The 12,784-nt window shown below is 37.6% G+C and overlaps 1 protein-coding gene across 8 annotated transcripts in view; it reads right to left on the bottom strand.

Moving 5' to 3' along the window:
- The window catches only part of EMC2 (ER membrane protein complex subunit 2), a 292,907-nt gene that overhangs the window by 228,506 nt on the left and 51,617 nt on the right, over positions 1 to 12,784 (bottom strand). For 5 of the 8 annotated variants that reach the window (XR_014057283.1, XR_014057287.1, XR_014057282.1 and 2 more), the window contains one exon: positions 3,096 to 3,234. The gene's annotated coding sequence lies outside the window, so the exon portion shown is untranslated. Of the gene's footprint in view, positions 1 to 3,095; positions 3,235 to 12,479; positions 12,652 to 12,784 lie in introns of those variants that run through there. The other 3 variants (XR_014057286.1, XM_081503057.1, XM_081503059.1) reach the window with 1 other exon arrangement.

Raw genomic sequence — 12,784 nt, 5'->3', positions numbered from 1 at the left:
TATTGGAGAAGGCAATGGCACCCCACTCCAGTACTCTTGCCTGGAAAATCCCATGGATGGAGGAGCCTGGTAGGCTGCAGTCCATGGGGTTGCAAAGAGTCAGACATGACTGAGCGACTTCACTTTCACTTTTCACTTTCATGCACTGGAGAAGGAAATGCAACCCACTCCAGTGTTCTTGCCTGGAGAATCCCAGGGACAGGGGAGCCTGGTGGGCTGTCGTCTATGGAGTCGCACAGAGTTGGACACAACTGAAGCGACTTAGCAGCAGCAGCAATGCATATATATGGAATTTAGTATGTTGGTAAAGATAACCCTGTATGCAAGACAGCAGAAGAGACACAGATGTATAGAACAGTCTTTTGGACTCTATGGGAGAGGGCGAGGGCGGGATGATATGGGAGAATGGCATTGAAGCATGTAAATTATCATATGTGAAATGAATCACCAGTTCAGGTTCGACGCATGATACAGGGTGCTCGAGGCTGGTGCACTGGGATGACCCAGAGGGATGGGATGGGGAGGGAGGTGGGAGGGGAGTTCTGGAAGGGGAACACACGTATACCCATGGTGGATTCATGTCAATGTATGGCAAAACCAATATAATATTGTAAAGTAAAAAAATTTTACAAAAAGTTAGAAGAGAAAATAATCTTTTAAAGTAGAAATAAGATGGAGTCTCATGACCTCTCCAAATAGCTTTCGTTTCAAATCCAAAATATTTTGTACTCAATTTCATGAAATATTCCCCATCACAATCACTATGAAATGTCAATGCTGAAGAGTAACATCATCAAGATGACAAATAAGACCTCAGAATCCATCTTCTCACAAATATCAGCAATCAAACAGCTATCTGAAGCATAGCTGAAGAACCAATAACCTTTGCAGCTGTAGAACATCCCCCACATTGCTCACCAAAGACCATATAATGACTGATATTATACTCCAGTTGTCCAAGTCATTGAGACAGTATTCCTTTCCCCAGGACCCAGAGCCACCACATGCATGCACAATTGGTGCCCTGAACCACTAGTCCTAAGATCACAGAACAAAGTTACCTCTGGGAGAATTCAGAAGTCCACTTCAGAAATTTTAGCAACACAGTGGAACAAAACCCTGAGTACAGCCACACAAAAAGGAAACCGGAAGAATAGCTCATTTTGCCTCCCTCATTCCCCTGGGCCTGCACTGCTCCTTGCCAGGAAGGAATTCCCCAGCTAGAAAGAATTCCCCTCACTGGGAAAGACAGAACACAGTGAGTTATCAGTTTCCCCAGCCTTTCAAGGCACCGCATGAAGAAGCCACTTTGGTTTCCGCCCACCCGGAGACCGGCAGAGCTGAGACTATAGATATGGTTAGGAATACGGAAGAGGGGCAAGGCGACCAGCAGCAGCCACACAATGCAAGTGACAGTGATTCCCTGTGATCTCCTCTAGAAGACTCTAGCAGATTAAATCTGGCCACTGAGGAAACAAGCACAATCATAACAGAATCTCTTCAGATTTCATTGGGTTTTGCCCCACAGGTTTTCGTGTTTACAGATGCCAAATGCCTGAGTATCTCTCCTCTGCCTTTCTTTCCTCACTATCAGAGCCTGCGATCTGCACTGACACCCTGTTTCTGTGGCTGTGGCTGCATGAGTGCAAACACCAGCCAAGACCTCTACGGCTAACCCCCATTGCCACGTGCATGCTTGGGGTTAGCTTCTCCAACCGTGTACCTGCACCTTCTAGCCTGATTCCCGTCACCAACCTTTACTGCCATGCATGCACCCATGGCAAGACCCCACAGTCACAGGAGTACATGCTGACAGCCAGGGCCCCACAACTGCCTGTTTGCCCAGTTGGCCCTGGTACTCGCTGCTTGCCCTGGCCCCCACCTCTACGTGTGTGTCTGCAAGCAGCCCCTGTCATTACACAGGATCCTGCAGCTAGTCCCCAGACCCACACATCCCTAATTTCAGCCACCATCACTTATGCCTTGGTCCCTAGTCACTCGACTTGGAAGCATGGCTGAAGAACCAATAACCTTGCCAGCTGTAGAACATCCCCCACATTGCTCACCAAAGACCACATAATGACTGATATTATAATCCAGCTGTCCAAGTCATTGAGACAGTATTCCCTTCCCCATAACCCAGAGCCACCACGTATGTGCATACTTGGTGTCCTGAACCACTAGACCTAGGGTCACATCTTGTGCCAGCATACCCCATCACACAAGTGAAGGTCTTTTCTTGCTGAAGTCAGTCCACAAAGTCTGGAAGAGGTAACTTCTTCCTCAAATGTACAGACACCTATGCAAGGGTAGTGGCCTCATTAAGAATCAGCTAAACATGATAACCACCAAAGAACACAATGATTTTCATTAAATGATGCCAAAGAAATAGAGATCCAAGAACAACCTGATAAAGAATTCAAAATAATTGTTATAAAGATTTTCAGGCAGCTATTAGAGAACGCAGATTAACAATTATTGAATTCAGGGAAATAATATAGGAACAAAACAAGAAGTTCAACAAAGAGATAGACAACATGAACAAAAAAGCAAAAGGGAAATTTTGGAACTAGAGAGTACAATGACCACATTGAAAAAGCCAATAAAAGCTTCACAAACAGACTGCACAAAATAAGAAACAAACAGTGAGTCCAAAGACAGATCATTTGAAATGATCTAGTGTAAAAAGAAAAAAGAATGAAAAGGAATGAAGTAACCCTATGGGACTAATGACACACAATTAAGAGAAACAATCTATGTATAACTGAAGCCCCAAAAAGAGAAAAGAGGGACAAAGGGGTAGAAAGTTTATTCAAAGAGAGAATTGATTTAGACATCCAAATTCATTAAGTTAACAGGTCACCCCAAAATTTCAATCCAAAACAATCTTCTCCAAACACACTACAATAAAACTGTCTAAAATCAAAGAGAGAATTTTTAAAGCAACCAGAAGAAAAAAATTACTCTCATAAAAGGAAACCCTGATAAGGTTGTCAGTGGACTTCTCCAAAGAAACCTTGGAGGATGGGAGAGAGTAAGATGACAAATGCAAAGTGCTGAAAGAAAAAAAAAACTGCCAACCACAAATACTTTACCTGGCAAAATTGTCCAGAAATGGAGAAATGAAGGCAACATAATAAAGGTGAGATAAACACCTTCCCAAAAAACAAAAGCTGAGGGAGTTGATCACCACTAGACATGCCTTACAAGAAATGCTGAAAGGAGTTCTTCAACCTGAAATGAAAAGATCCTAATTAGTAATATAAAAACATGAAAATATATAACATATTGGTGATGTACCTAGTATAGATTCAGAATATCTAATACTATGATATGGTGTGCCAATCATTTAACTCTACAATGAAAGTTAAAGGAAAAAATAGTAAACATAGCTATAGTTATTCCAATTTGTTAACAGATACACAATATAAAAAGATACAAATTGTGACATCGAAAAATAAAATGTGGGGCAAGCAGAAAAAGGGTAAAGTTTTGTATACACTCCAAGTTAAGTTGTTATCTACGTAAATAGACTGCTATATCCTTACAATGTTTTATGTAAGTCTCAGGATAAATGCAAAACAAAAAACAATGTGGGATACACACAACATAAAGAGAAAGGGATCAAAGTATTGCTGTTGTTCAGTCGCTCAGTCATGTCCAACTCTTCGGGACCCCATAGACTGCAGCATGCCAGGCTTCCATGTCCTTCACCATCTCCCAGAACTTGTCCATTGAGTCAGTGATGCCATTCAACCATCTCGTCCTCTGTCATCACCTTCTCCTCCTGCCTTAAGTCTTTTCCAGCATCAGGGTCTTTTCAAATGAGGCAGCTCTTCGCATCAGGTGGCTAAAGTAGAGTTTCAGATTCAGCATCAATCCTTCCAATGAATATTCAGGGCTGATTTCCTTTAGGATGGACTGTTTGGATCTCCTTGCAGTCCAAAGGACTCTCAAGAGTCTTCTCCAACACCACAGTTCAAAAGCATCAATTTTTTGGCGCTCAGCTTTCTTTATAGTCCAACTCTCACATCCATATATGACTACTGGAAAAACCATAGCTTTGTCTAGATGGACCTTTGTTGGCAAAGTAATGTCTCTGCTTTTTAATATGCTGTCTAGGTTGGTCATAGCTTTTCTTCTAAGGAGCAAACATCTTTTCATTTCATGGCTGCAGTCACCATCTACATTGATTTTGGAGCCCCCAAAAATAAAGTCTCTCACTGTTTCCATGTTTCTAAACCTATTTGCCATGAAATGATGGGACCAGATGCCATATTCTTCATTTATTGAATGTTGAGCTTTAAACCAACTTTTTCACTCTCCTCTTTCACTTTCATCAAGAGGCTCTTTAGTTCTTCTTCACTTTCTGCCATAAGGGTGGTGTCATCTGCGTATCTGAGGGATATTGATATTTCTTCTGGCAATCTTGATTCCAGCTTGTGCTTCATCCAGCCCGGAATTTCGCATGATGTATTCTGCATATAAATTAAATAAGCAGGGTGACAATATACAGCCTTGACATACTCCTTTCCCGATTTGGACCCAGTCTGTTTTTCCATGTCTGTTCTGTTGCTTCTTGAACTGCATACAGATTTCTCAGGAGACTGGTACTCCCATCTCTAAGAATTTTCCACAGTTTGTTGTGATACACATGGTCAAAGGTTTTGGTGAAGTCAATTAAGCAGATGCTTTTCTGGAACTCTTTTGCTTTTTTGATGATCCAATGGATGTTGGCAATTTGATATCTTGTTCCTGTGCCTTTTCTAGATCCAGCTTCAACATCTGGAAATTCACAGTTCACGTATTGCTGAAGCCTGGCTTGGAGAATTTTGAGCACTACTCTGCTAGCGTGTGAGATGAGTACAATCGTGCAGTAGTTTGAACATTCGTTGGCATTGTCCTTCTTTGGGATTGGAATAAAAACTGAACTGTTGCAGTCCTGTGGCCACTGCTGAGTTTTCCAAATTTGCCAGCACATTGAGTGCAGCACTTTCACAGTTTCATCTTTTAGGATTTGAAATAGCTCAACTGGAATTCCATTACCTCCACTAGCTTTGTTCGAAGTGATGCTTCCTAAGGCCCACTTGATTTTTGCATTCCAGGCTGCCTGGCTCTAGGTGAGTGATTACACCGTTGTGGTTATCTGAGCCATGAAGATCTTTTTTGTATAGTTCTTTTGTGTATTCTTGCCATCTCAACATCTTCTGCTTCTGTTAGGTCCATATCTTTTCTGTCCTTTATTGTGCCCGTCTTTGCCTGAAATGTTCCCTTGGTATCTCTAATTTTCTTGAAGAGATCTGTATTCTTTCCCATTCTATTGTTTTTCTTTATTTCTTTGCATTGATTATAGAGGAAGGCTTTCTTATCTCTCCTTGCTATTCTTTGGAACTCTGCAATCAGATAGGTATATGTTTCCTTTTCTCTATTGCATACTTGTATGATGCTGTGAGAGTAAATCTTAAATGTTCTCACCATAACAACAAAATACTAATTATAAGAGGTTAAGGATGTGTTATTTAACCTTATTGTGTTAAACAATTTGCAATATATACCTGTATCTAATTATTATATTGTATATCTTAAACTTACACAATGCTATATGCCAGTTATACTTCAATAAGGTTGGGGGAGGCAGGAAGCAAAAAAAGAAATGTCAATGCTTTTTAACACTGCCTAGTTAAAAGAACCTATAGGCCTCAGTATCTTACACAGTGTTTCCTCAATAAAGATATTTAGATCTACACATAAATCTTAAAAAATGCTCTTTCATATTTTTTTTCACCAAGAAAAAGAGCATGTTTCATGTCCACCTGAAAAAACACCAGAGGACAAGTAAAATGCTCCTTTCATTCACATTTTATCAGCATTTGAAAAATTTTACCTACTTCTATGTTTAGATCCCTAGCATCAGTGCTTACTCAATGGCTGTATCTTCCACAATTATACTTAAAAATTCATTGAACACAACAAGATTAATGCTTGTACTTACATATATATCCAAAACTCATTATTTATATTATCTCTCAAATACTTCCATAATTATTTCTGTTGGTAATAGCATGTTAAGATTACCTACTGTCATTGGATCAGGTTTCAAAAACTGTAACTCCTAAACTTGATTTGTTAACCATCTCAAGAGGGCATATTATGTAAATTGCTTAATATGGAACTACTGAAAAATAGTCAATTTTACATAAAGCAATATTAAGAAAGTTACATGTCAAAACTGAGTATAAGAAAAATTCCACAATTATGATAATATTTAGCTTTTGATAAAAATGTGCCTACTTTTTATAGTTTAAAATAAAAAAACCAGTCCAGATGTTTTCACACTTAAAGAATTATAAAATTTACTCTAGGTGGCGTACTTCTATAAGCTTGCAGCAGGAAAAGAATACAAATGAAAATCATTTTTTGTTATTTCTAATCAGTGACTGTTAAATTTAAAAACTAGTCTACTGATATTTGAGATATGTTAGTAGAAAATTAAGTTTAAAGTTGCTAAGCTAAATTGGGATACAATTCATGACAGAAAATTTTGTATTATGATTCTCTTTAAACTGGTAAATATTTCCCTGTGTGAAAACTTTATTTAGAGAAATCATATGCAGAAAAATGAAATATTTAGCAGTAAACACTTCCATGAAAAATCAAACAATATTGTATTCAACTATTTTTCATGTATTTAAAACTTGTTTTTTAAAACTTTCTCTCATTCTAATATTCATTATGATTGCATTTGTGCAAGCAGCAGAGCTCTGACTCTTGGGTGCCATTTGTGATCCAACCACTTGTGATGTTAAACATTTAGACCATATTTCCCAACTGCCATTCGTTTTTATAAATCAGTGTATCTATCCTGTTACTTAAAGCTCTTGTTAGCAAGATCATTTTCTTCATTTTTATCTGGAACCACACAAGTTTGATTCCCCTCACCAGAACTGTAGTCATAATTCCACTATTTTTAATAAAGTCAGACTAGGGGAGGGACACTGGGGAATTATCAACCAATGGAGCTGTGTTGTCTCCAGTTCTCTGTCATACTGAGTATGACACGTAGGCCAGTATAGTGAAACTGGATCCAAAATCAGGTGTCATTTGAGGCCAACTCTTGAAATCACTCTATAGTTACCACTCTGGAGAGCTTCAAATTGATTTTAAATTGATGTGATATTTTGGTACACATTGTTACTACCTAGAGTTTCTAAAGCAACATGCTTTTTGAGAAACCTCAACTTTTTAGTCATTCATCTGACAAATCATATTTTTACATAATTCTTATCCATCTCATGCAATATTTACATTGCCTAAAAAGGAATTGAATTTGCAATTAAAGGAGATTCTAGTAGTTTATCTCTCACTTGCTAGGCATAAACTCAGATTTCCTCAGTTATTATCTCTTTTCTATTTGGAAATGTTCATTACTATTTGGACATCTGCAAGTATGTATTTTCTTATTAAAGACTTATTCATCAAATTAGTCCAAGTTTGTTTTGGTGGCAGGATTTTGTTGAGGTAGAAGAATTTTTCCAGGGCTTAGACTTGAAAATGGTTTGCACATTCTTACAATGTTTGTATTTTTATTTTAAATTGCAGAGATGCAAATGACCTTGTTGGAATTCCATCATTTGTGGCTTAAATGTTTGTTACAGTATGCTTCTAATTTAACTTGGGGCATCAAGATCTAATTAACTATTTTTATATTAAGAAACAATGAGTATAGAATACTTGATTTATTCTTGCTTTCTACTGTGTCTACTGCAATGCAAAGCCCATACCTTCTACATCTCATTGTGATTATTACAATAGGGTGCAAAAGGAAATACAAATATATAAATGGAAAGAGATATATACATGAACATCTGTGTCTGTGTGTAGATTTCATGCTAAAAACTGTAATGCCAATAGTGGGCCAAAACAGATAGAGTCTCAGACCTCACATAATTAAAGAACTATTGTGGGAGAAAATCACCTGAAAATATGATTAAAGTGACAAATGCTCCAAATATAAGGTATGTAATAATATAAAAGTATGACAAACCATTTTCTAGAAAGGCTAAACATTTGACATTTTCAAGTTGTTCAGCATAATCATTGGCACATAGAGTTATCAGTCCTATTTTAGCCATTTTAATAGGTATTCTTTTCAGCTGCAATTTGTTCTTCCTTATTAATAGCTAATTACATTGAACATGAACATCTATTTACCTGCCACCATTACAGTGGCTTCTTTGATGAGGTGTCTGTTCAAGTCTTCAACTCATTTTATAATTGGATTCTTTTCTTACTATGAACTTCTGCTTTATTGACTATGCCAAAGCCTTTGACTGTGTGGACCACAACAAACTCTGGAAAATTCTTAAAGAGATGGGAACACCAGACCACCTGATCTGCCTCTTGATTAAATCTGTATGCAGGTCAGGAAGCAACAGTTAGAACTGGACATGGAACAGACTGGTTCCAAATAGGAAAAGGAGTACGGCAAGGCTGTATATTGTCACCCTGCTTATTTAACTTATATGCAGAGTACATCATGAGAAACGCTGGGCTGGATGAAGCACAAGCTGGAATCAAGCTTGCCAGGAGAAATATCAATAACCTCAGATATGCAGATGACACCACCCTTATGGCAGAAAGTAAAGAAGAACTTAAGAACCTCTTGATGAAAGTGAAAGAGGAGTGAAAAAGTTGGCCTAAAACTCAACATTCAGAAAACTGAGATCAAGGAATCTGGTCCCATCACTTCATGGCGAATAGGTGGGGAAACAGTGGAAACAGTGACAGACTCTATTTTCTTGGGCTCCAAAAATCACTGAAGATGGTGATTGCAGCCATGAAATTAAAAGATGCTTACTCCTTGGAAGAAAAGTAATGGCCAACCTAGACAGCATATTAAAAAGCAGAGACATTGCTTTACCAACAAAAGTCCATCTAGTCAAGGCCATGGTTTTTCCAGTAGTCATGTATGTATGTGAGATTTGGACATAAAGAAAGCTGAGCACCGAAGAATAGATGCTTTTGAACTGTGGTGTTGGAGAAGACTCTTGAGAGTCCCTTGGACTGCAAGGAGATCCAACGAGTTCATCCTAAAGATCAGTCCTGAATATTCATTGGAAGGACTGATGTTGAAGCTGAAACTCCAATACTTTGGCCACCTGATGAGAAGATCTGACTCATCTGAAAACACCCTGATGCTAGGAAAGATTGAAGGCAGGAGGAGAAGGGGACACCAGAGGATAAGATGGTTGGATGATACCACCAACTCAATGGACGAGTTTGAGTAAACTCTTGTGAGTTGGTTATGGACAGGGAGGCCTGGCGTGCTGCAGTCCATGGAGTTGCAAGGAGTTGGACACGACTGAGCAACTGAACTGAACTGATTGAATTTTGAAAGTACTTTATATATTCTGGACACAAGTCCTTTACTGAATATATTTGCAAACATTTTCTGTCTGGGGCTTATCTTTCCACTTAACAGGGTTCTTCTCAGAACAAAATATTTTCACTTTTTACAAGTTCAATTTATTCATATTTTTCAAAAAGGATTATATCTTGTCACTTGAAGAATTCTGGCCTAACCTTGGGAGATCTAAGTTGAGGGATTTTTTGCTATAAACTTTCAATTATTCCAATACTATTTCAATTATCCCAGCATAATTCCTCCTTACTCAAAAGTTAATTTGCCATACTGGTGTGAGTTTATTCTGGACTCCATATTTTGTTTCACTGCTGTTATGTGTCTATCCTTCTGGCTTTTGCATACAATCAGTATCAATACTACACTCTCCTGATGGTGTAGTAGCTACATAATAAACCTTGATATTTTGCCATCTGATTCCTTCATCTTCAAAATTGTGTATGCTATTCTTGTTTCTCTGCCTTTTCAAATAAATTTTAGAAAGTCTATCTATCTACAAAGAATTCTGGGATTTTGATAGAAATTGTATTAAACCCACAGATCATTTGAGGGACAACTGACATCTTCACTATGTTGCCTCCCAATCCATGAATATGGTACATCTCTCCATTTATTTAGCTCTTCTTTCATTCACATTTATAGTTTTCAGCAAACGTATCTCATTTTCTTAAATTTATACTTAATATTGTATGTTTTTAGCAACTGTAAATGATGTCATTTATAGCATATAAAAATAAAAGTTTCGTTTGCCTTGTATTATTCTGTGATCTTGCTAAACTCATTTATTAGTTCCAGGATGTTCTTGGAGACTTCCTGGGATTTTACATGTAGACCATTAGGTTATCTGTAAATCTGAGCTTTACTTCTTCCTTTCCAGGCTGTATACTTTGTATGCCTTTATCTTACTGCACCAGCTAAGTCATCAAGTACTGTATCAAACAGACATGGTAAGTGCATATCCTTGTCTTGTTTACAAATTAATGTTTAGTATTTCATTACATACCATGCTAGATGCAAATTTTATACCTTTTTCATCATAAATGGGTGTTTAATTTTGTCAAATGCCTTTTTTGTATCAATATAATCACCTGGTTTTTATTTTCTTCTTAGTATGATAAATTAAATTAACAAATTTTCAAACAGTAAAGCAAGAGCCTTGCATATCTGGAATAAACCTCACTTGGTTGTGTTAAAAACTCAAATGTCTTTTCATGGTGAATGGATTACCAGACTGTGATGCATCTATACAATGAAATATTACTTAAAAATAAAAACTCTTGACATACAGCACTGATAGAGCTAAAGGGCAACATAACCAGTGAAAGAAGCCAGTCTCAACATGTTACAAATTGTATGACTCCATGGATGAAACATTTTTACAGTGAGAAAATTATAGCAACAGAGAAAAAATCAGTGGATAGTAGCTATTAGTGACAGATAAGGGTGTAGCATGTAACTATTAACAAGTAGAAAGGAGTTCCTTTGAGATATATATTCTATATCCTACTTGTGGTGATGGTAACATAAATCTACATATGAAACACTACATAAAGAGGGGGAAAAAAAGGCAAGCATGTAAAAATTATGAGATCTGAATAAAATCTGTACCTGAGTTAATAGCAGTGCTGCAATGTCAATTTCTGGGTTTGAAAATGTACCAAGGTTACATAAGATAATAGGAAGTAGCTTACCAGTACACAGGAACTCTGTATCATTTTTTGCAACTTCTTCTGAGTTTTAAAGTACTTTAAAAGACATTATTTTAAAAATATAGTAATAAAAAAAAAAAGAGGGACATGACCTCTGAAAGATGAGTCAAGGAAGGCTTTATTTCATACAGACAGAACAAGTAGCAAGTTTATGGAAGAAGGATGTGTAACAAGGCCATGGAATGTAAGTATAACTAAATTCAGAAATAAAGGGGAAGAGGAAAGTAGTTTACAATTAAGAAAATCTGAATCTTCCTTCTTGGTTCTGATATCATATAGAACGTCAAAGGTCACGTTTAAGGCATCAAATGGGAAATAAATGACGAGTTTTAAAGAGGGGGAGGGTAAAAAGTCATCATTAGTGATGTTTTGTCACATTCTAATTGTAGTGATGAACTGACTGGAGGAAGTGAAGACGATATCTAGCTACTGTTGTAGTCCAGGAATCAGGTAATGGTAGCTTGGTCTAGGGTCAGTCAGTTCAGTCGCTCAGTCATTTGTGACCCCATGAACCGCAGCACACCAGGCCTCCCTGTCCATCACCAACTCCCGGAGTCCACCCAAACCCATGTCCATTGAGTTGGTGATGCCATCCAACCATCTCATCCTCTGTTGTTGGTCTAGGGTGCTGGTGGCAATAGAAATGGAGGAGAATGTATACACTTGAGATGAATCATAGAGCATAACAGAAATGGAACATGGACATGATTTAAAAGACTGAAAATGTCCATTAGATTGGTAACATGGAACTAACTAAACTATTTCAAAGGAACAATGTGGGGTGAAGGAGGGAGTTGGGGATGCCAGACTGGAGTAATTTAAAGAATGGGAAAATAGACATGAGTTCAGACAAGTGAGGAAATCTGGCAGTAAAAAAAAAAAAAAAGAGAGAAATGGGTAGTAGCTGCAAGGGAATTGTGGAAATGAAGGAAGATGTTTTAAAAAGTGGTAGAAAATTGAGCATATTTTAGTGTTAATAGGAAAAAAAAACTAGCTGAAATAAAAAGAAAAAAGGTATAGTGAAGAAAATAAATAGTTTAAGGACAAGTGTGAAGAAAAGAAATGAAGTTTTGAAGTTTTGTAGAAGTCAGGATGCTCTTGCAGCAGAAGGAAAGGTGGCAAATTCATGCAACTAGAGTATGGCTGAAGTATAAAAAATGAGGAAGATAGTGGTGGGAAACAGCTCAAAAAAGAGTAGGGCTACTTTCTTCTACTCTAGGAGGAAAAGAGATGAAGTTGCGCACAAGAATATCTGATACAGGTTATGATCTCTCTTTTTCTCTGTGAAATACTAAGAGGGCTATGATAGCTAACTAGGGCTGCCTTAATAAAGTACACAGAGGACTGAGTGTCTTAAAACAACAGAAATTTATTTCATCACAGTTCTAAAGGCCAGAAGTCCAAGATCAGGGTGTCAGTAGAGCTGGTTTCTTCTGAGGAAACACTCCTTGGCTTGTAGATGGACATCTTCTCTTCGTCTTTCCATGGTGCCTCCTCTGTATGTCTGTGTCCTAATCTCTCCTTATAAAGATATCAATCATATCGGATTAGGGCTCAGCAATATGACTCAATTTTACTTCATGACCACTTTAAAGACTCAATCTCCAAATAAAGTCACATTCAGAGGCACCAGGGATTAGAACTTCAAATATTA

Source organism: Giraffa tippelskirchi, chromosome 6 (assembly GCF_054371585.1).
Source record: "Giraffa tippelskirchi isolate mGirTip1 chromosome 6, T2T-mGirTip1v1.2.pri, whole genome shotgun sequence".
In the NCBI taxonomy this organism is placed as follows: Eukaryota; Metazoa; Chordata; class Mammalia; order Artiodactyla; family Giraffidae; genus Giraffa; species Giraffa tippelskirchi.
This window is presented reverse-complemented; position numbering and strand designations above follow the sequence as displayed.